General features: G+C 40.3%; 1 protein-coding gene across 3 annotated transcripts in view; it reads left to right on the top strand.

Moving 5' to 3' along the window:
- The first annotated feature begins 4,395 nt into the window (after positions 1-4,395).
- Positions 4,396-24,422, top strand: part of ARHGAP24 (Rho GTPase activating protein 24) — a 210,815-nt gene continuing 190,788 nt past the window's right edge. For 2 of the 3 annotated variants that reach the window (XM_034771493.1, XM_034771492.1), the window contains exon 1: positions 4,396-4,483. The gene's annotated coding sequence lies outside the window, so the exon portion shown is untranslated. The remainder of the gene's footprint in view (positions 4,484-24,422) is intronic. The other variant, XM_034771490.1, reaches the window with a different exon arrangement.

The following is a 24,422-nucleotide window of genomic DNA, read 5'->3' as shown; positions in this document are numbered from 1 at the left end:
GGGGTGAATGGATGGGGGAGGGGTTCCAGGGGGGCCATCAGGGAACAGAGGCGGTTGGATGGGGCAGGAGTCCAGGGGAGGCAGATAGGAGGTGGGGGCCGGGCCACGACCCCCTCCCCTAACCGGCCCTCCATACAATTTACGAAACCCAGTGCAGCTCTCAGGCCAAAAAGTTTGCCCACCCCTGCCCTACACCATTTGTAGGGCTCTGCGAGGAACTTTAGAGATAGACTGGAGTACAAATAAGTTCAGCATTAATAGCGAGCAATTAGAACAAAGATTAGGTAACAATCAAGGGCAGCTCAAGAAAAGTTTGACTTTTGCTATAAATATTAAAAGTGCCAGAAGCATAACGAGGTTGACCTTTAAAATGTGGTTAGGGAAATGAACAGATGGGGAGGGGTAATGAAGCCACGAAAGAGCTGCCAAATCTCTGAGCAAAAAGAACTACCAACAAATTATTTTCCAAGCCAATTCAAAGATAGACTCAGACTCGGATTGAGAGACGGTAAGGACTTGCCACATGGAAAGTTTCAGATTGCAATGTTGAATCATTTTTTTAGATACTCGTATGCAAAAGAGCTGTATTTCTTTCATCCTACATAACATAAGAAACAGAATTTGCTCAAACCTTCCAGTTACATGGACCTTTATTGTCCTTTGTGTTCCAGTAGTGCTAAGACAGTGGTTCCCAAACTGGGGTTCATGAACCCCTGGAGGTTCGTGAAATGTTACAGGGGGTTCTCAGGAAAAAATTCCCTGTTGGAGGACAGAGCTATCCCTAGGGACCCCGGGCAGCACGGGGCCAGCAGCACGGAGCCCCTGGATTTCTAAGAGCTAAGCAGGTCAAAGCAAGCATATCTATCAAACTTCAAGACTCCTTATAAGAAATGGAAAGGGAGGTGGATATTTTTTGCTGTTTTTAAAATTAAATAGGCAGCTAGTCTTGTTTTATTATTATGAAGAACAAGCTTAAGCTTTGTTGTAATGTGCATTGTTTGCCTGGACTGCTCAACACCTGAATGCTTGTGTAGGAAGAACTCTTTGAGTTGGCTTCTTAAATACCTTCATGTTCTTTCACATCTGATATTCCTTGATGAAACATAGGAGTCCTGTCTTATAACAGGCTTATTCAAAGTGATACAAGCTACGAAAGTGAGATTTTGGAAGAGTGTTGCTGTTTTCAATAATGTAATAAAAATACTGTAATGATTAAATAATAAATAGTGTGTAATAAGCAAGTCATAAAAACAAATTTTATATTTCCAAGATCACTGCTTTTATAATTTATACTCAGGTAAAAGAGCAAATCCCGGGAAATATTCATTTTTAGGAGGGGGTTCGCGAGACTTGACATTTTAGTGAAAGGGGTTCACAGATTGTTAAACTTTGGGAACCACTATGCTAAGAGATGCCGAATGAGATTGAGGAACTGGACAAACACGTTATAGCCAATCCCAGCCTTGAAGAGTTTACAATCTAAATAGACGAGACAGGCAACAGTGGGAGAAAGGAAGTATTATTACACAAGTAGTAGTAAGTGATTTGTATTAAGATTAAATGTTACTACACAAAATAGATTAAGTGATTTACCCTGTGCCACACAGGAAGTCTGTAGCTGAGCCAGGAACTGAACCCAGATCTCCTGAGACTTATTCCATGTAAATACAGTTACCTCAGTATAGGAGTAGCGTGAATGAGATAAGGGACAGACTATTAGTGTAACCTTAATTACAGTAAAGTATTTGCTGTCAAGCAATAATTATTACAACTAGGACTGTTGTTGTTTATAATGCACTGGCTAATAAGTATGTGTACTGCTGTCCCTATTAAATAAAAATTTAGGTCTGCTCATGTGATTGATCCGAATGTGCCACTACAGCTGAAAAAGTCTTTGCATCATGTATTAAAAGCTTGTGCTTCTAGAGCTCAATTTGGTGAGGTGCTGAGTACAGTCCTGCCAAGTGCTGAGCTCACTCATCTCCCACTGTCTTCATTGGGAGTTGAGAGAGTTCAACACCTTGCAAGATCAGGCTCTTGGAGCAGACGGACTTGAGTCCATCTTGAATTGGTGAAGGCCTGTATGGCTATGGTGTGTGGTATGAATGGAAAACTCTGAGTGGCCATGGATCCTGCAGGAACTTGCACACTGTTATTTCAGTCAAAGTTCCATAAGGATTTTCAGCCCACACGCTTAGTGAAGGTATGCCACGTGCAAGTGATCTAAAACACAGCAGGGTGGCTGTTAACTTGAGATGATTTCCTTATGTTCCCTTTGTTAGGAGTCTATTCACAATTATGTTAAAGAGAGAATCTTTGCTAAATTATGTATTTCCTGGCTCTACTCTGTCTGTTTCACCCCAGATGTTAAATTGTAGTCTCTGCAGTGTGTGTGCATGTGTATATAATATAATCATGCAGTTGACTTCATGACAGTCACTGTGATTCTTAGTTGTTCTCTTAAATTATGAACAATGGAAAATGGACTCCAGTTATTTAGATGGGTGAATTACATAAGTCACCTCTCATCTACTTTAAGGATAGGGCCATACCCTGCTGTAGCAATTGTAGAGTATTGGGAATTAGGCATGTATCTCCCATTAATGGAGATTATTCATCTAATTCTCTTCATACTGCTCTGAAAATTTACCCCCTGATGTCCGACTCATCATAGTTTAATTGTGACTTGCCTGGAAGCTTGGGGGGATATGACACCATATGAAAATGAAAAGTAGTAGTCTCATAGGAAGGAATGATATATCTGTCAGATATAGGTGTCAAGGGAAGAATTGATCCCAATGATGGTTTCACTTAAGTGCATCTCACAAACTGTTTTTAATGTTGTGATATCAAGGTAAACAGGAGTCTGGTTTTGATAATTTTTTTGGGTTGAATATTTAGTTTAAAATCCCAGGTACTACCTAAAGGGTATAAAATATGTAATAAAGATTTTCAGCATATGTCACAGAGATTGTCCCCATTATGCAGCTGAAGTGGGCAGATTGGGAAAACTGGCTGTGAAGACAGGATGCAAAGGATTCCCCGGAAAGGGGAGGAACAAGAAGAGAGGGATTAGTTATTGGTCAGGATGGAAGGGGGAGGTGGAGAGCAGAGAAATTTACCTGCAGAAAGTGCTGTGAAACCGAATCCTTTCCCACCATTTGTCACAGAATTGTGCTCTAGAATCAAAGTTTTCTTTCATTTTTTTAAAATGTTTCTAGCTCTAATGGTTATGAAGATCAAGTTAAAAATGTGAAGCGTGTGTAATTAATACAGTGTTGTCCTGCTCTGTTTGCAGAAAATGACGCAATAGCTCTAAGAAGCATGAACTTTCCCATTCATCTGCATGGGATCTTATCTCTATTGATAAATTTACATTCAACATTGTTAATTATTCTGATGATTTTAGAAGTAACATCAAACTATTGAGATTATCTCACTGCCTCTCAACTGCCTACAACTGCCTCTCAGACCTTCCCATGTGCCATATGCCTAATTGTCCCCTGCACAGCTGCCCAAACTTCCAGCATCTCCCTATGATCCAATCAATCCAAAAACTGTCAGTGTATTAAAAACAGAAAATATGGGAACATTAGAAAGTGATTTTGAATTTCATATAAGAGAAATCACATTTGTTCATATTAAAATATTTTTTTAAATCCAGTTTTTAATTTAAATATGCTGTAAAATCTCCAAACTGCCATACCAGAGTGCTGCAGAATCCAGAGATCCTGCAGAGTTCAGTTTCAGATTACCATGGAGAATCCAGGGCTTTATATATTGAGTTGAGTTCAGGAGGTTGTTCATGGTTCAGCTGGCTGGAGTTTCTATGTTCCTATAATTGTCTGGTCATGCTGGAAGAAGCCCCGATTGCAGTTTTAGTTAGGTCACAATTTTATTCTTAAATATCTGGGAGTATGTGGCAGATAAACTGGTACAGTGCTGGTAGTTCCATTCCCCTTTCCATATATTCGGGGCTGCTACCTTCCCCATCCTGGTCCCAGCCAACCCACTGCTGGGACCCAGCCACATCCCCCCTCATGCCAGGGCTAAAGGGAAGCCCACAAAGGAAGGGAGGGTTAACTCCTCGCTGTACCAGTCATAGGACTCTCTAACCCCCTTTCTAGGGTCCTTCAAAGAATGCCTCCTTTTAATCCTGTACCAATCCATCTGATCTGATCACTGTATCCATTCCCTATGGGAGTACCTGCACTGAACATCCATCACAAGGAGGCACCAAGAGTTAGCTTGGCTGACCCCTCCCCATACCTAGCCAGGTTCCCAGACATTTACTGATGCCTTCTTTAATAATTTTCATATACCAAAGTTTGAAAGAAAAATCAATAATATTGTAAGAGCAAGACAGCAGTTCTGATCCTGTTTGTTGATTTTTAGGGTGCCATTTTCCTGCCTGGAAACAGAGTAATTGAGCATCCTGGCAATGAAGAAAGCCCAGGGAAGTTCCTCTTTGAAGTTATTCCAGGTACGATATTCTGTTCCCCATAAAAATGTCTTTAAAATTTTGTTCCTATTGACTAATGACCGGTTTTATTCAGCCTGAATAGAGGCAGAAGATGATTAATGTTTCTATGTAAGAGAAAAATTGGTTAATTTTGCTAATGATGTAGTCTTTCATATATTCATTCACCCCTGGGCTGTGAAGGAAAATCATGATTTCTTATTTGTCAACATATACAGTACAATTGTTCTGCAGTCAGAGCTCTGGGCACTGTGTGAAATGGACTGCTGGAAGGATAAGCGTATTTGGCAATGCTTTTGTGACATTGAATGTTACAAAATGAGGTAGAGCATTCTGTGGTACCATAAATGCAAAATGATTTAACAGCCGGTTTGGTGTAGTGCTGTCTGCTAGCATGGCTAGCAGTATTAAGTATCATTCATTGTGACTAGGGATGCATGAACCTACTCTTACACAATTAAGTACCATTGTTTTGAAACTCAGTTCTGGCCCTTTTAAAAAAAGTTGAGGTTGGTTTGGTAAAGGAGCACCTCCCTGGTCATTGAGTGCTATTCTTCACTCCACCCATGAGCTGACTGGCGTTTCTGCCTTCCCAAACCCTAGTCACCCTGCTATTTACTAGATGCAACTTGCCATTTCCCCTCTGTTATCCCTCTCCATGGCTTCCAACTCACTCTCCCTCCACACTTTAAAAAAAAAAAAAAAAAGTTGTGGGGTCTAAATGCATCTGAACTGAGCTCAAGTACCTTCTCTTTGAATTCTTATGACGCCTGAGTTTAATGTGCCCCAGAATGCCCGGTGGAACAGAACATGCAAAAATTGAAAGCCATTTAGCACAGAAGCAGCTCAGGCCATAACTCATCTTGGTAGACTCAAAGAGTTCAATCTATTTAGCTTTAACAAAGAGAAGGTTAAGGGGTGACTTGATTACAGTCTATAAGTATTTACATGGGGAATACATATTTAATAATGGGCTTTTCAATCTAACGCTATCCAATGGCTGGAAGCTGAAACTAGGATACATTCAGAAGAAAATAAGGCATGAATTTTTAACAATGAGAGCAATTAATCACTAGAACAATTTATCAAGGGTGCTGGTGGACTCTTCATTACTGATGATTTTTAAATCAAGATTAGATTTTTTTTGCTCTAACCAAACATTTTAAAGGACAGTTTTAATTTTTGGTGTGTGTTTTTTTGTTTTTTGTTTTTGTAAAACAGGAAAACAAAACCCTCAAAAGTCTCTGTTTAAGGAAAAATTACTGAAGATAGATTTCAAAAGTCTAATTTTTAATTGAAAAACTGAAAATTTAAGGGGAAAACTTTTTCCTCAAAATTGTCATCTTTTTTTCAATGAGTTCTATTATAAATGAAGAATCTAATTCTACCAGCTGGCAAGGCTGACCGGGAAAGATAGGTTGAAGTAATGGTAGTGATGGTTGCTATTTTAAAATACATGGGAGCACTCATACTACAGCAATGGTGCAAGGAGGGGACAAGTAAGTAGCACTTGAGGAGGAGATAATGAGAAGTAATTTATTATTGTTGCTGTCTGCCCTCCCTGAAGTTTCTGCTGGAGGGAAGCAGCTTTAATTCCCACTGCAAGCTCCACTGGAAGATGCTTTCGAGAGGAAGTGCTAAATCAGGTTATCCACAACCTACCCTGGCTCTGATGCCTCCCTTGCCATCACACCATGTATGCACAACTTAGTAAAGAGGCCTTTCTGAAGCTAATGCTCCAAATATTGTGACTCCTATGACACTTAAATCTGCCCATTAACATACACTGGCTCTAGGGCCTTTTTGGTGTCTGATGTAGCTTTGGCACAAAGGCATTGGGATGTTTTTTTCCCCCACATTTGAAATGTAAGGAACTGTAAGCTCAAAAACACTTTTAAAACAGTAGGGACAGCTGTAGGCCACTGCTCAGCTGGCCAGTGAAGGAATCTATGACTAATGTTAATTGATGCAGCTGAACTGCGGAAAGGTTAGTCAGATGCATTTTTTTATTAGTTTCCCCAAGGGAAAATAACTGCAATAAACCTGTATCTAATTCTCCCTATTAAACTTTCTTGTTCTTGTTTATTTTTTGTCTTTTTGCTCTATAGAATTTGCACTATGGAAGATTTGAAGGCTTTGAAGTAGTGTTAGAGACAATTCCTTTGCAGATTTGGGCTCTGTAACACTGACCACTTTTAATGAAACAGATACTGATCTGGCTCTTTTTCCTCTAAAAAACCCACAGCAATGCAGTCACTTAGTTTCATATTATTTATTATTATTATTTATTTTATTATTTGTATTATAGACTGCCTACAAAAATGTCATGTTTCATCCTGAGTTTGAGTTATCAGAGCACAACAATGTTTTAGCTAACAATTTAAAAAAACGTTCCTCTCCTATGGTTTGAAAATTCCTTGCTGATTTCCGAAACATTGGCAAATAAATTATTTACTTCCAGGCTGAGATCTTACATGCCAAGTTTCAGCTTAGAATGAACTTTCATGGCCACGTTACAAAGCTCTGAGCAATGTAGTTTGTAATTGGAATGCTTGCCATCACATAACTAACAGGCAGTGCTAACATAGAAAGCAATCTGTCTCGTGAGTTCTCAAAGTACAATTTCATTGTACTATCTTTTTCTACAGCCAAGAAAACAAAAAACAGCTGGGATGAACTTGGCAAACTTGGGTGCCTTCAATGGAAGCTGTAAATGCGCATCCTCTTGGAAAATCAGGCAGTTTTTTTAGCTGGCTAAGTATGGGATTGGATAACCAAATTAGGACAGTTTTGCTGTTGATGTTTATGTATAGGATCTACAAGACAAAAAACAAGTATAGAAAAGATTGAGTTTCATAATCTTTATGATGTCCTATGAGTGAAGTGAATATACATATGATAATGCCATCTGACATACAGCATTTGAAAAATGTTTCCTACTTCATTACATTTGACTAAAACTGAAAAAGGAAATGGGGTAATTATTCCACCGATGATATTTGCACATATCGAGTAGCCACATGCTCATATCAGTGACTCTGTAGACAGAGATTTTTTTACTTAATGTCCTGTTTGTGTTCTGAGATCAAACTTAAAATGTGTACAGAAAAATTACATTAATACTAACCAGGTATACAAGTGACTATATTAATATATCTTATAATTATTTTTAGGCTTCATAATCAGGTTTCAGGATTGAAAAGTTACTAACTGAACTGCAATCTTCAGCAGTTTAAATATTCTTTTTTATAGGTTTGTGCAGCATCAGAAATGGAGACAAAACCAAAACCTTAAAACAGAAACCGTATGTGCGGAGAAAACTCAATTGTTCACGATTGTCTTTAATTAACACTGCCCACTACCTCCCCACCCCCATATACCTGTGTCCTCTAATTTTAATGTGTTTGATTAATTATAAACTTTCAAGTTCTCCCTGTTCAATTATAGGAGTCTCTCAAACTACACAGTGATAGGTTTTCCGTGATAACATACAATGGTTGCCGCTAAAAAGTTGAAATTGGCCAATAGATGCCACATAGTTGCCGTGGTTATTTCCTGTTCCAAGTATGGGGGAAAACTATAGTGCTTCAGCTACCATTGTCTGATTGCTGTTGATTATTACTGACTTTAGCGATGACCACTATAATTTGATAGTGTTCGAGTGGCATTAGTATACTGCTCTTTTCCTTCAATAAATATGCAGTTGCAGTTACTCCACACTTCAGCACTATTTCTGATGCGATTCCTAAAATATTGCCTTCTTGAAGTTGAATGCACACACTTTGTACCATGTATTTGGTCTTTCAGAGCCCAAATTAAAATCAGGATCAAAAGGAATAGTAGGCAACTTTGAAAGTGAAACACACAATCTGAAAAGATTGTAGGGTTTTTAGAAATATCATCTATGGGGCAATAAGCAAACAGAGTTAACATTATTACTGCTGTTCAGTCACAACCACTGCTTAGAGAGAGCATTCACTGACAATTCTCAGTCGCCAGTGTTCTGAAACTGAGCTATTTGTTGACTCTATCCTCTTAGTGACTCATTATAAAACCAGTGTTGTAGCAGGCTGGAAAAAGAATAGAACTCATGGGGTATAACAAAGGAAAAATATATTGTAGTCAAGCCTGTGTTTTCCTCCCGATAACTTTCATACATGAAAATAGCTTCATAGCAAAAATATCTAGTTGGATAGACTGATTTTTTTTTATTTTATTTTACTGAACATTGTGTTACATGATACAGCACTGAAATTCGCTGTCTTAGCTTGATGTTATTCCCTTTGCATGTGCATTACAAATTCAAGTAATTTTATTTATAATACCGAGACAGCAGTGACAATCTTCTTTTTGTCTACCAGATCTGTGGGCAGAACTAAAGCGTGTGTGTGTGTTGGTAATACATGCAAACAATTTTGGGAATGCAAGTGGGAGTTGGGTGATCATTTGAAATTATAATTCTTAGAACATGACAATGTCTGACGGTGAATGAAAGAAATGCATTTGTGGAGAATGTCTTGTGCCTGACGCTGTCATTAAAAATATATTCATTCTATTTGCATTTAAAAACATTCTGTTCATACTTCATGTGTTGGCCTGTTTTTAAACCTGAAGTGTGAAATTGTCCTCTGAGGGACTTGTACAAGGTCCATGAGCCACTTAAGTGCTGATCCTTTCTACTCAGGAGTCAGTTGGCCACCTGTATCATAGAAGAGTTCTTTGAGCCTTTTTGCAATCCCTTTCACCCTCGGAATAACATCGGGTACTTCTGTATGCAGTGTTCTTGTAGCCATGTCAGTTCCAGGATATTAGAGAGACCAGGTGCATGAGGTAATATCTTTTATTGGACCAAGGTCTGTTGGTGAGAGAGACAAGCTTTCAAGGTTACACAGAGCTCTTCTTTGGGGTTTTGCTGTCAGTTATGGTTCCCAAATAGGCATTAAATTAAAATGTAAGTTCTTGGATAGAACTGAAATAGCTAGACTCATAAAAAATACAAGACGTCAGATTGTGGTGGTGATTTATGTAAGGTTTTGTGTTTTGAATTGCAGTTCTTTGAACATCTACTTTAAGGCATTTATTTTGATTTACCGTTATATATACAACCATAGGTATGAACATGTCACTTCGTACAGATATCAGAATAAAAGTTTTTTTCACAAAAAGTGCTTAGTGCCTACTACCTCAAGTAGGTTTTTGCTTGGTAATAAGTGTTTGCAGGATCAGACCTTAAATTAGATGTAATACAGACCAAGGAGTCAGAAAAGTCAGATGAAAGTCACATAATATTGAGTTTGTTTATTTTCATTATGTATCTTGTTAGCACTAAAGTTTTTTTTAAATAATAAAACATTCAGTTCTTCTATCATGCTTTTCATCAGTAGATTTCAAAGTGCTGTACAAAGGAGGTATCATTAGCTCATATTACAGATGGGGAAACTGAGAGATGAAGTAACTTGCCCAAAGTCACGCAGCAGGCTAGTAGCACAGCCGGATATAGAACTGAGGTCTTGAGTCCCAGTCCAGTGCTCTACCCACTAGGACACACTGCCTCTCAAATGAAAGAGCTGATGTTGCTTAGGATAGGGAAATAGTCTTGGAGGAGTGGTGCTTCCCTCATCATTCACTGAATCATGGTCTTGCATCCAACACTTGAAATGCCTACTATTCTTCCCTCGCTGTCCCCAGTTATTTATGTTAACCTCATCTTGCAACTGGTGGTCCTGCTTTATGGCAGCACTAAATGATTTACACAGGTTGGCCTAAGTGTTGGGAAGCCAGCTCACCACTTTTTTAGTATTTCACTGTGAGAAGGTATTCCACTCATGTGTTACTTGTGTCCCTATGGAGTACGTATGATATTGTATGCATGTTTCCTGAGGAGGCACAGCTGAAGGAGAACTTATTTAAAGAATTATATTCATTTAGAATGTGAGTTGTATGGCTCCTTTATGATTCCCTCATCCCCCAGGACCTTTAAGGTACAAGTCCAGTACTGTAAATGCAAATAATAGACCAACTCCTTAGGTCTCAGTACAGCTTTCACAGTTTTTACTCTGTCATTATCCAGGTAGATGTCCTACTGAAGTCAATGAGAACTTTGTCTGAGAAAATATATGAGTGCAGGACCAAATGCATGTGAAATTCCATTGGACAAATTAACACCCCTAAGATTACTTGTTCAAAGCTTAGGTATTAATATTTTATTAAAACTGTGTTTAAACTGAAATGTACCAGCATATAGTTTTCACCTTTATAATCAACTTTTCTCTCCTTCAGAAATCACTTAATGAGAGCATCATACCATAGTCCAGTGTATTTGATTTTGTAGTTTGCTAGTATACAAGAAACTGTGATGTCAAAATTGTTTGAATGAAAGTGAAGCAAAGGGTGAGCAAAATAAGGACTGTCTGAAACTGCAACCCCTTTTAGTAATACTACTACTAACTACATTGCACTTCTATTGCACCTTTCATTCAAGGATCTGAAAGCATTTTTCAAACATTGCCTTAAACTCATAGCTGAACTATATTTGTTCCCTAAAATTTCCTCCGCACCGCTACCATGATGTAACTCCTCCTAGTGACAGCCACAACAGAAGTACTAGTGTAGAGAAGCTGCTGGCATTTTAAAAACCCCACTCTGGATTACATGGCTGTTAAAAAGCTGTGCCCAGTGTGCTTTTGTAACACCGACAGACCTCAGTCATCGGCAGGCGGGATTGAACCTGCGACCTCTGGAGCTTAAAGCATGAGCCTCTACCGCATGAGCTAAGGCTATAAAGCAGACTCATTTGATCTCTCTCTCTCTAAGTGGTCTCAGTGCCACTAGATGGGACAGAACACCACAATCAGGAGGTGTGTGGACTACACATTCATTCCATTAGGGCCAGTGCCATTATTATGATATTGGAAATTTTAGGAAAGTGATTCTAGTACAGACAACGTCTTGGGTATCTGAGCACTTCACAACATTATCAGTGCATCAAAATTACCTCTGAAAGGTAGATTTCTCCTCCCTTTTCCTTTTAAGCCAGTTCCTTACAATAATAAGTGACTGACGGTTGACATGAGGAGTCATTTGGTACTGTATGTCTGGGAAATGCTGATGGAAATAGATGTGTCTTCCAGCACTCTATAAAGGTTGTGAGATTCAGACTCAAGTGCATCACCCAGGGAAGTTTGTTCCATCATAACTGTGTGCTGTTCATTAACAACATTCTTCCCCCTACATGTTTTGTTTCCTTGGAGGGCTGGGGAATCATGAGCGTCCACTGGCCAGGATTTTCTTTATTTTGTTTGGTATGAAATTGAGATATTTGAGGACCGACATTTATTTATGTCTACATCCAGTATTACAACCCAGGTTCCTGTTCCTGCACATAGGTTTCTGCTAATCTCCAGTCCCCAAGGCGCCATGGCTGCCTTGCTATCCATCAGTAAACACAGGGCTCTTAACACACAGTGAAAACTGGAGACGGTAGGAGGCATGAATGATGATTATCTAAAGGATTGTTCACTTCTGTATGTTCAAGAGCAGTCTGTCAGACCTTAAGGGCTGCACTCTGGGAGAAAACACACTGTGGAAGAAAAACACACAAATCCCCATTATAGTTCGGATGAGCATTTTCAGGGAACTGCTCCTATCCATGCACATATTGAGGAAACAGTTTTATTCTGGTGACGGTGTTTATCATCCCACACAATTAGTTATCTTTGTGGTTCACTGGATGTAAACCAAAATGTAAGATGTGCTTCAGAATTTAAAATAGTGAAGTACTGCTCCCGAATACCACAACTTACAATAGTATTGCTACAGCGTACAGGGCTACTTCAATAGAATGCTCTGGGAAACCTTGTCTAGTGATTCGAGCACAAGACCAGGGGTCTAAAGACCTGGGTTTTAATCTTGGGTCTGACGGTGATTTACTGTGACCTTGAGCAAGTCACTTAACTGTTCAGTGCCTCATGTTTCCTATCTGTAAAATGGGAGATTAGAATTTACAAGGATGTAGTAATATTTTATTGAATTAATGTTTGCGAAACACTCTGAAACACTAATATGGAAGGTGCTATAAAAATGCTAAGTAGTGTTATATTATTTTTCCAAGGATTGGACAGCTGCTCCTACAGGCATGTCTGAATCTCTCCTTGCTGCTTCAAGAGGCTATTCTGCTGGGTTTTCTCAGTACAGTGTGAAATACTCTCCATCAGATTGCTAAATTTACTTTATAAACTTGTGCAGGTTCTGTACATGGACCAGTTCCCCAGAGCCCATGGTCTGGTATTAAATCTCCACCATTGTGTGAAAGATTAATTCTTGGAACTCTGAAATCTATCAAAATGATTTTTTTCATTAGTCAGGATAGATGGAGGTGCCCCTAGACTTTCTCTCTTTCTTTTTTTTTTTTTTTTTAAATTGCACACCATCTGGTTGGTGAAGGTTTCTAAAGATACCTTGTTCAGGTGGAAAACGCCAGATGGGATTTCAGGTAGTATACTGCCTTTCTTCTTAATCTCCTTTGTATTAAAAAAGTTGATATTAAACTATCTTATTCCCACTGATGTTTTCTACTTCCACTCCTCTTAGGAATTCTGTTTAAAAAAAAAAAAATCTTTGTCTTGCTTTTAAAAATCTCTTTTTCATGGAAAAAACATTCTATTTTTAAGTCAGTTTTAGGTTTCTTGGGTCCATCTCCCATCTGCATAATGGCTTGAGGTGAGTTTTAATATCTCTATACATGCCACACTCACCCTTTTGCTATCTGTACTTAGTAGAATATCACTTCTGCATTTATAAATGAGTTTTGAAGTGGCAGGAGACAAGCAGTTGCTGTATGGGAAGCAAAGGTATTAAATAGCAACACAGAAACTGGTCCTCTTTCCCCTTGGCACAAGCAGTGTTTAGCTTCCTTTGAAGTCCTCACTAAATTTGGCCAGGGGTTTTCAAGCACCTGATACAGTACAGAGCGAATAGAATAATATTTGCACCTGCGATTATGGCTTATTTTTTTTTTCACCCTAAATTCTCAAAACACTTCACAATTTAGTTGTACAAATCTGAGAATGTTTTATCCCCATCAGAAGAGAAAAGCCATGAAACTGAGATTATAGAAAATGTTTATTGCCGAATAAATGAATCACTTTGCATCACTCAATGGCCCTCAGGCCTCTGACAACTAACATAAAATTCTTTAACTGGTCTGTTCTTCAACAATTTGCCAATCTGTAAAATGGGGACAATAGTACTTACCTTTACAGGAGAGCAGAATGGCTTCATTTATTAATGTGTGAGGAAAAAGTGGAGCTCTTCAGATGGAATGTGTAATAGCCCGGGGTGACTCTAGCTTTTTTGCCGTCCCAAGCACGGCAGGCAGGCTGCCTTCGGTGGCACGCCTGCGGGAGGTCCGCCGGTCCCACGGCTTTGGCGTACCCGCCGCCAAGTTGCTACCAAAGCCACGGGACTGGCGGACCTCCCGCAGGCATTCCGCCGAAGGCTGCCTGACTGCTGCCCTCGCAGGGACCGGCAGGCCGCTTGGAGAGCTGTTGCCTGGAGCCACCGCTGGCAATAGCCATTTATAGTATTATGATTTTCAATTTATTTATTAAGTTACGTTGATGGAGCTCAGTGTTTGGGGAAAGAAGCCCAAAATACAAGAAAGTTAATGAAGAACATACATAGGTGCAAGATTCATTTCTTTAGTCATCAAGATTTTCTGAAACCTCCGTTTCATGAGTCTTCTCTTTTGGCATCATTAATTTGCAATACTAAATGGATGGGGGTGGAACTTAGAGTTTGGTTCTAAAATGAGACACACAAACTGGGACCGTTGATTTCAGGATATGTGAGACATTGCAATGTATTTGCTGCAACTCAGCCTGACTTATCCGAGAGGGGATATTTTGAGAGGGTTTCTGAACTCTGACGTTTGGAATAAAAGCTGTTTTCTTTCCATGAGGCTCCCCTTCTTCGGTGAAATCAGAGACTAGAATTCCCTGGCTAAATCTTCTCATGAGTAATTGCCATGTCAGATGCAATGATATCCATACATACTACTAGTCTGTTGGTGGGTTACCCAAAATGTTACTGGAGTGTTGGGAATGCGGCTCGAAGCAAACTGGCTTTTCTTGTCTTAGGCAGGAAATCTCACTTCTGTGCAAACACAGAGCTTTCCCTGCTCTGTTGACAAGAAAAACCTTTATATAATGTGCAAAAATGCATTTCTGTACTCTCGCCACATTTACCATCCTACAAATATTCTGTTCTCCTCACCCTGGGATAACTGTAGATGCTGAAGCATGTTTAGCATGTTACCGACTCCTTTCCCCACATGCTATGAAACCTGATGACTAAGTGTTAAAATGGCCTGCTGTTTTAACTCATTCCCTACACTGATTCCTATCTCAGCCTGATATGAAGCAGGAGACCCTGGTGGATTTAATTGCTGCTGCCAAAAAGATGAATGCCTCCCCCTGTACATGCTGACAACCAGCAGTGCCTCTTCATTAGTCGTCAGGAGCACAAAACCTCAAGGGCATTGGTGATACTACCAAGTGAACTAATTGCGCCTGTGATATCTAGTGCACTGAGCAAGGAGGCTGTTTAATTAACTGGATACCAGCTTTATTGCATACAGATATCTCAGTGCAAACTTTCTCGGTGTCACTTTGCATCAGAGCCCCAACTACCATTCTTGTACTGCAACTCTCCTAGTCATTGCTGTTCAACTTATTACCAGAGTGAATATGTCTTATTTATTTGGGAGATGGAGCACCGCTTTATTTTTATTGTTTTATGTGCACGAACACACACACACACACACACACAGTAAGTTTAATTCTTCCAAGGAAATGGTGTAACAAATCAAAAGTGCCACTTTTTAAAATGAGATCAAAGCTCCCAGAGCACTGTAGGGTCAGTGAGCCAAGAAAATGAAGCGAGTGCAGACTCTGCTGCTTGTTTCTCACAAGGTTAAAGCCGAGGTCTCAGTGTGAATGAACTCTCTTCCATCTTGACCAGAAGTCATTATGACATGCAAATATTTGCGATTCCCATACTAAGCTTGCCTCCTCCAGTGTTCAAGTGAAAATAAAGGTTTATTTAAAAAAAGAAAACAACGTAGTTACAATTCTGGTTCACACAGTGTTACCCTTGTACCAAAGTCTATGATATTTCCAGATGCTGATCCCTGCAGATCAGTACTCTGAGCTTCAGGTTTAGCCATTTTGTTGTGTTTATTGCAGCTATGTGCTGTTCAGGACTGGGAAGTGCTCTGGTTTCAGGAAACCTGCTTTTCTTCCCAGCATTAGCAGTGATTCTTTGTGTGACCTTGTACAAGTCACTTATAGCCTCTGTGCTTCAGTTTCCTCCTCTATAAAAATTGATGTAAAATGCATTGCGTTTCTTGGGTAGATGGTGCTCTGTTAAATCAAATATTGTGGTAGCAGTATTCCAGAAATTTCTATGTATCAATAGATTAGCTATTAGGAATATTTGTGGAGGTGATTGCCATGTGATAAATCAGAGCGATGTGATTAAAAATGCCCCAGAAATATTTCCTCCTACTGTCCCAAGTGTGGAATTCCCCCCTCCCAATATCACATATGCTTGAGTGCCAGGATTGGCAAAATTAAGCAATGGGCTAGTAGAGCTGTGTTTATATATGCAATGGTCACAAACTCTAAAGTCTATTAACCTGCATAGTTAGATACTGGATCTTAAAAGTACTGAGAGATTCCAGCTTTCTGATGAACCTTGGCACTCACTTCTATCACAGACAGTGGTGGCTCCAGGCACCAGTGCTCCAAGCACGTGCCTGGGGTGGCAAGCCGCGGGGGGTGCCCTGCTGGTGCCTGCGAGGGCAGCAGGCAGGCTGTCTTCAGCGGCATGCCTGCGGGAGGTCCTCCAGTCCCACGGATTCGGTGGCAATTCGGCGGCGGGTACGCCGAATCCGTGGAACCGGGGACCTCCTTCAGGCAGCCTGCCTGCCATGCTTGGGGCAGCAAAAAAGCTAGAGCCGCCCCGATCACAGAGGGCCTGACATATCAGATTTTTAAGCATTGTATTTTTAGAAATAAACAAGCTATTTTAGTTCATTTTTAGGGGATATCAGTTGCTCCTGAGCCCTGATGGTAACTAAGTCATTTGCCTTTACAGGGAGAGGATGCAAAAATAGGTCCAATAACTTAAAAAAAAAAATTCTAAAACATTCCTAAAATAGTTTCCCTGTGACATATATGGTGTATTCAGAATATAGAATAGTATGGTATTACAATTATATCATCTCTTCTTTAGGATCACATGCATAACTTTTATGAATAATGTGCTAATAATGTGCCCAAATTTATATGAATAAAACCACATCATATTTGAATTCTGTGTGTGTAGGGTGTTTGGGGGACTTATATATAAAATGTATGTTCTGTATAACTTAGAAAAATAAGAGTTTGCTTAATAAGCACTATTCCTCGGCTACGAGTCTAATTTAAATAGATGTGAAAAATAAACCAAAAAACTCTGAATGTTCTTAGCTTTCTCGTACTTCCTTTTGAAATAATTCTTTGTACTTCTCGGGCAGCTTTTCCAAATGACAGAACGTTGCACAGGATAGAGTACTGCACAGTTGCTTTAAAGTTTCCTATAACTGTATCTTCTTTAACACCTTTTGCTGCTACTCACCCAGTTACCTACAGCTAAGGTCAAAATGTTCATTTTATAATTCTCTGCCAATTATTTTAGAAGCAGATGACTACTATTTCTATTTTTTCCCCACCGTTTGAATATTCCTGTCATATCCACAATCAGGTCTCTCTCTTTTTTTTTTTTTTTTTTTTAATGGAGAAGTAAATACTATCACTATTCATTTATATGTTCAGCTCCTTCATAGGCTTTTCTGTGGCACACTTGCTGTAGTATCTGATGGCTGGATGCTGTACAAGACTTCTGAGGAGAATGACAGCTGCCCCTTTAAAAGCCCAAGCAGGAGTTTTGCTAGAGTCACTTTATGGAGCTGGGATAGCACATAAGCAAATCTAAGGCCAGGTCTACACTAGGAGCACCTTGGCAATATAACGATACCAGTAAAGCACTTCTAGCATGGACACAGTTTATACTGGCAACGCTGTGGTTTGTCTTGTGCAGGGTTAACAGCAGTCAGAGAGCTCAGTTAGCCCACCTGGTTGCACTGGAGGGTAGGCCAGGCCTAATTAATGATGAAACCCAGCTGGGGACTGGCTGGGTGGTGCTAAACAAAGAAAGTTTGGAGTGGAAGGGGGCTGCAGGGAGAGGAGGAACTCTGCAGTTAGTTTCCTGATAGTAGGAGTGAAGAGACCTGTAAGGAGGCACAAGAGGGCTCTGGCAGGGCACGGAGAAAGCCCAGAGAAAGGCTTGGTAGGAAGAAGTCCAGAGAAGTGGAAACAAGGAGTCTGGTGGAGTGAACTTGGCTGCCTGTCATGGGGAGCCCTGTACTGGAAGCTAGCGTAGAGGGCAGGCCTGGGTTCCCCTACCAGTCAATGCTAAGGTTGAGTGAAGCCCCTGAAAAGGAGATATGGGCCCCTGGAAGCCCTGAAAAAAGGGTAGACAGACCACTGGACCCAGAATTGAGGGTAGCAGCTTGGATGGAGAGTTTGTACCCTTGGGATTTTTTTGTCGGACTTTCTGTTGCCCCAGCAGAGGTGGAACTAAACATGACCTGTCTGGAAACCAAGTCACAAAAAAGAGGCCGACCACCGTGGGACTGGAGCAAACATTGCTGGGGAGTGCTAGATGGGAAAGAGCTGCTATGCCATGCCCCGCCACGAGGGAGTGCGTCAGCTGTAAGTCTACTCTTCTACATGCTAGTATAGCTTATTCCAGTCCTTCCCCCGCCCCCCCCACCACCCTCTCCGGAGCAAAATACATCATTTTGTTCTGTGTTAGAACAGTGCCTAGGATAATGGAGTCCTGGTCTATGGTAATACAATAGTAACAACAGCTGTGGTTTTTGTTTGTTTTTTGCTGGTGTAACTGTCTATACTAGGGCTTTTGCCAGAACAGCTGTGTTGGTCAAGGATTATACCTCACCCTCTGAGTGACATAGCTATGCTGGCAAAAGTTTGTAGAATAGACCCAGCCTAACTGTTGGTAAGAAGGGACAATCGATAGCTAAAATCTATCTAATTCTGAGTGTTGCTAATGCCCATACTGCTGTAGTCTCTAGGATCTGCGGACGAGGTTTGGAATGAAGTACTGACCTTGCTGCTGTGGCAACCTTTTCATCATAACTTGGAGTTGATGAGTGTGCCAGGTTCTCTTTTGTCATTGCCAGCTTTAAGTTTTATGAAAGTCCAGAAGAGGAAGCCCAGTCTGTACAGCATATGTGTGCTGGAGCCAGAGGGGAGCTGGTTCAGTCAGATGTACACCAACCAGTGAGTGCACTCAAGAGCTGAATCACTTGTGAAGAAAGAGCATCTCCTCTTAGGCACCTCAAAAAAACATACATCATGGCAGGGCTCCTGTGACCTGTATATTATGCTCCGTTAAGTATGTGGTGCAGTAATTTGTTTGTTACTAGCATTCTTTGTTTTCAGCTTAAGCCCTGGCCCTCTTGTGGTGAGGATCATGAACACCCATGAAGTTATAAACAGATGCACTTTCCTGCTGGATAGTCTGTTTATGATTATGACTATGTATTGTTGCATGCCAGCAATATGCTTGGCACCGTATAATGCACAATGTAGACAATCCCTTCACTACAGAGTTTATATTCCAAAAAATGATTCAGCTGAAATAGGAGGCAGTGGGAGAACCAGAGGTGGAGGTCATTTGGGGATTCTGGTAAATATATTTTCTTAAAAGCCCCAGTTACTAACAATAATGGTAATTTATTATTACACTAACTATATCTTTTTGCAGAACCTGGGGCTGGTTAATTCAAATTAGTGTGTGCAGTTTTTATGCATATTCAAATTTGTCTGCTAGTTCTATATTTGCATGTCTAAGTCTTTCCGATTCCAGCTGCTAAATGAATTAACCAAGGTTTCATCAAATTTTATTATATTAAGCAAAAAAATAATGCTGTAGGTTAAAGTGTGTACATGCTGTAGTTTCTACAGATGTCCCAAACTATCTAAATACCCTGGTTACCTACTTGGACTCCTATTTTGATGTCTGTCTGTCCTTCAAAATAATATTCTTTGATTTTATAATATTATATAGGATTCAATCAAGAGCCTCAGTGTTTAATAACTGACAATTCATTAAAAGCCTAATACCTGCCGTATTGAGTAAATAGTGGTTTCCCATTTTATAGAGGAGGAAAGTGAGGCTAAATGAGTAGCATGAGATCAGACGATAGGTCAGTGGCAGAACTGGGACTAGAACCCAGAACTCATGAGTTCCATCCTCTGCTCTTCCTTTTAGCACTCCAGGAAGTTTGTGCTGTGCTTCAGGGAATGGTAATACACATGCTATTAGTGTGCCAATTAGCATGTGTCATGCTCGGGATTCAAGGATAAGGATATTCAAGATGGCAGCACCCACTAGATTAGTTTGGACCAATGGATTATTTACCCAGTGTTTGTGACCCAAAAGGCTTACCTTTGATGATAAAGTTTGTTACCTTGGGGTGGTCATTAGTGTATGAGTGGTGTGGGAATAGAAGTTGGCTTCAAATTTCCCCCCTGACTTTTAACGACTGTGTTTAGTTTGTAGTCTATTTTGTCACTGTATTGGCGCTATGGTACCTTAATAGTGGTGACTTTATGCATAGTCCTGATAGCTGGCTGCTTAGGGCATCACACCCTAGGAGGCACCAAAGTTCTCTGGCCTCCACCCAGCGGTGCTGCATTCAGTCTTCCATCCTCAGGTCTCTCCCTAACAGCACCAGTAGCACAGGAATGTCAGTCATTATTTTAAGTATTGTCAGCCTTTTTCACCCTTTCAATCTTGCTGAGAGTGCTGGGGTTCCCCCTGCCCACCCGTGGAGGCTGGGAGCTCTGGGGGTCACCCACAGTGACTGGGAGCCTAGACGCGATATATCGATCGCCGAATGAGCTCCCATTGACTCCGGAACTCCACCAGGACGAGTGGCGGTAGCAGAGTCAACAGGGGAGCCGCAGCCGTCGATCCCACACCGTGAGGACCCGAGGTAAGTCGAAATAAGATACGTCAACTTCAGCTACGCTATTCCCGGAGCTGAAGTTGTGTATCTTACATCGACCTCCCCCCCAGCCCTCAGTCTCTCAATACCAGCCTTTTAAGTGCTGTCCATCCATGCAAGAGGTGATTCTTGGTGCTGATCATGGGATGCTATTCGCTGCATAGGACAGTTACAGGCTGTGCACCTGCTAGGCATTTGTGTGCAGGTGAGGATATTCTTGTATCTTCTCTCCATGTTGCATAAGGGCTTGCGATATTAAGCCCAGAGATTTCAATCTTTGTTAATTAAAATGAATGTCCAGTGCATAAATTGGTACACTTAACTAGTCGCAAAACCTGGAGGGCTTTCCCCCTGTGCTGGGGAAGTATTTTAGATCCATCACATCCTTACATACAGGGCTTCGGAGCGGAGCCTGGAGCTGTAGCGTGGAGCAGCTCCGGAGCAGTGGAGCTGCAGGTTTTTGCCTGGGTCTGGAGCTGGAGCGGAGCCAGAGCACAGCTCCAAAGCCCTGCTTTACATACACCTTATTCATAATTTTCCCATTAAAACTTTTTTTTTAATCTTCTTGCAAAAATAATAATAATCAGACTCACGGCTTTAAAATAAAACCGTAACGTTTTTGAAGAGCAATTTACGGGATGATTTTTTAAAAAATCCTCCAAGGAGCTTTTCCAGTGCCTGATAGTCCATAAAGCTGAATGATGTTTTCCGTGGGAGGAGGAAAGGAACTCTGAGTATGTTGAAGCAAGCCAGACACAGTAGCTGATGGTCTCTTTTCGTGTTCTGCTTCGTAGGCTGCACATTTATGGGAGCAGCCTCCACTTCAGCCCATGCACTGATTGTGTGCAGCTAAAAGGCAAGAGTCAGATTCTGCTCTTTAAAGGCTTCTTTCAAGGGTAATTATGGAAAATGTGAGAGACCCTAAGCCAGTGTGCTGTGTGCCAGAGGGAAAGGAAACTACCCAGGGAGGGAGGGTGATCTTTTCAGCCTGCCAACTGCAGCGCAATGACTACAGGGTCTGTGGGGAAGACACCATCTGCTACCATTTGGCATGACTTGGCTGCAAGAGCACAGAGCTTGTTATTGTCCTCGACCTTGGCGGGGAGAAACTGGCACTGAGCCCACAAGTCTGCTCTCTTTTAGAAGAGATAGTAGAGGCCGGGACATTGTGTTAAAACATCGACAGTCTCTGTCTATCTTTTCATCCAGCAGCATAGTCTGTGCTGGAGTGGGACGGGTGAATCCAAGACATTGAATACCTGTCACCTGCTGCTAAAGAACAAATTGTGTTGAGTGAATGGATTTAACTCGCCCTAGTTACTCAAGCAAAGGATCCCAAAATTGTGACCAATCATATGCTTTTCAAGGACAACAACACTGTTAAGCTTATATAAGCATAAGAGTAATAACGAGGTTTGTACACATTGACGAGAGAATGATTTGGCTCTAAATCTTGATGGACTTCGGAGAATATCAGTGTAAACCAGGAGTAGAACTTCCATTGAAGATAAAGGAACCACACCAGTATAGGACTAGTACAAGAAAAATCACAAAATAAGAACTGACAAATGAAAACAAGTAACCTGGCAAGAAGAGCAGACTGCTTTTTACTGCAAGGTTATCGTGGGACCAAAATAAATAGACATACACATTTAGGTTCCATCTGTTCTGTTTTGGATAATGAAGAGAAGTTGTGGTTTTGAGAAGTGTTGTGTGTTTGAAACCATCGCCACTTTAGCTGTTCCAAGATATTTTGTCAATCTGTTTACTGGACATCTGTTTCCCCATTGGACATATATTGCAGATAAGCTGCAAGAAAAAGGCAGGAGCCTATTAGCTACAAGTGTTAGATAATGCTTGGATCTCCTAACTCTCCCACCTTCTTCCTTCGCTGTGCTTGTTTTTATCTTGCTGTTGAAAATAGAGTGGATCAGATATTTTAAAGAGTTATGATGTGCAACATTTCAGATAACTGTAGTTGCAGGCTTCGTTTCCTTGAAATAATAGGTATTATTTCCAGATAGTGGTATGTGTTTAGAAGGGGTGTGACTAAATGAAGTGTTGCATAAATAATACAAAAGCAGAGCCTAAATGTTCAACTGCTCTTGAGGTTCAGAAGTGATCTCGTGGAACCTGTTGTATTTTGTATGATTAATACAATATAAGCATTTGTCTTTGGTTTCTTTCTGACAGATGCAAGATTTTATAATTAAAATTCAACGTTTTGATTACAATTATGTATTCAAATGCTTTTAATACAAATACACTAAGACAGTTGCATCATTAGAACAATAATTATTGAAAATCATGATTATGGTGGAGTTACTGCTACAGCACAAAATCAGTTATCTGGTTAGTTATAAGGGAATGACTGTAATCATTCTACACACATTACCCTAGCACTCAGAGCTACTGTCATAGAGGGAGAGGGGGAAGGACAGCAGAGAAGAGAAGGAAACAGGTGGCCTGGATATTGTGATACTAGCCCTGAATGTTGATGCTGGGGTTGGTGTTCTGAAAGTGCACAGTATATCTTCACTCCAGTATTTTGTTCTCCCTAGGTGCATCTAGAGGCAATCCATGCAAATCCAAGAGAATTGTACCCCAAGAGACTATAAATCTATTTATTGTGGCTCCACATTATCTTTCAGTAAATGTTTGTGATACCCAACCAATCTTTATTTAAACTACAATAATTGCTGTGTTAAAACTGAATGCATATTTGGGAGCTTCTGTTAAAAACCCTGTTAAAAGAAAGTTAGACTTCAATGCACTGAAAGCCATTAAGAGCATTCCCTAAAGGCTCTTTTCCTTACAGTGGAGGCAAAACATCTTTTAAAACCACATGTCTCCAGAGAAGTGAATTCCTTTGCAAAAGAGGTGTGTGTGTGAGTGTGTGTGTGTGCATTGATTTATTTTGTGTCAAACACAGCTGTGTCCACACATGGGGATGATGGAGGAAGAAAAATGTAAAAGTTGTTTTCCATTTGAAAGTGCTTTTCATCTCTTGGAACTTCAGTGATAAAACCACAATTCAAAGACATTTGGCAGCAAGTTTCAACACCGGAGACTGGATAGCTTAGGTTTATGTTCACTAAGTATGATTATTTGTTTGACCTTAAGTACCATTATGGCTGCAGCTTTTTTAAACATTAGCTATTTTAACTTCTTATTCTGCCTATATCTTGAACAGCTCCAATTCAATATCAGCACATTATTTAAAAATAAATAGATTGAAAACTCTTTTCTGGAAATGATATGAATGCTTAGTTCTCAAATTTCCTTTCTCAAATAAGGATTGGACTGAGATTTGATAACAGTTTTTCAATATTTAAATGCCATTTGACTGATAACACTATGCTTACAGAGATTTAACTACTGTGTAAGAAGATATTTGTCACACAGTGGTAAAACTTTGATCATTACTTAGGAGACTTGAGTAGAGTTCCTGTCTCCTTCACTGACTCACACCATAACGTTGGGCAAGTCATATAAGTGCTGTGCGCCTCAGATTACTTGCCCCCTTAAAAAAGGGATAATACTTTTTAAAGGTGCTTTGAGTTATTTGTTCTATAGGGCAAATTCAGCCATGTCACGAGTGCAGTGCCATTGGCTTAAGTGAAGTTATACCTAATTTATAAAAAGAAGAACAGGAGTACTTGTGGCACCTTAGAGACTAACAAATTTATTAGAGCATAAGCTTTCGTGGACTACATGCATCCGAAGAAGTGGGCTGTAGTCCACGAAAGCTTATGCTCTAATAAATTTGTTAGTCTCTAAGGTGCCACAAGTACTCCTGTTCTT

This window comes from Trachemys scripta, chromosome 5 (genome assembly GCF_013100865.1).
Source record: "Trachemys scripta elegans isolate TJP31775 chromosome 5, CAS_Tse_1.0, whole genome shotgun sequence".
Taxonomy (NCBI): domain Eukaryota; kingdom Metazoa; phylum Chordata; order Testudines; family Emydidae; genus Trachemys; species Trachemys scripta.
Note: the sequence above shows the minus strand (reverse complement) of the source record. Positions and strands in the feature narration are given on the sequence as shown.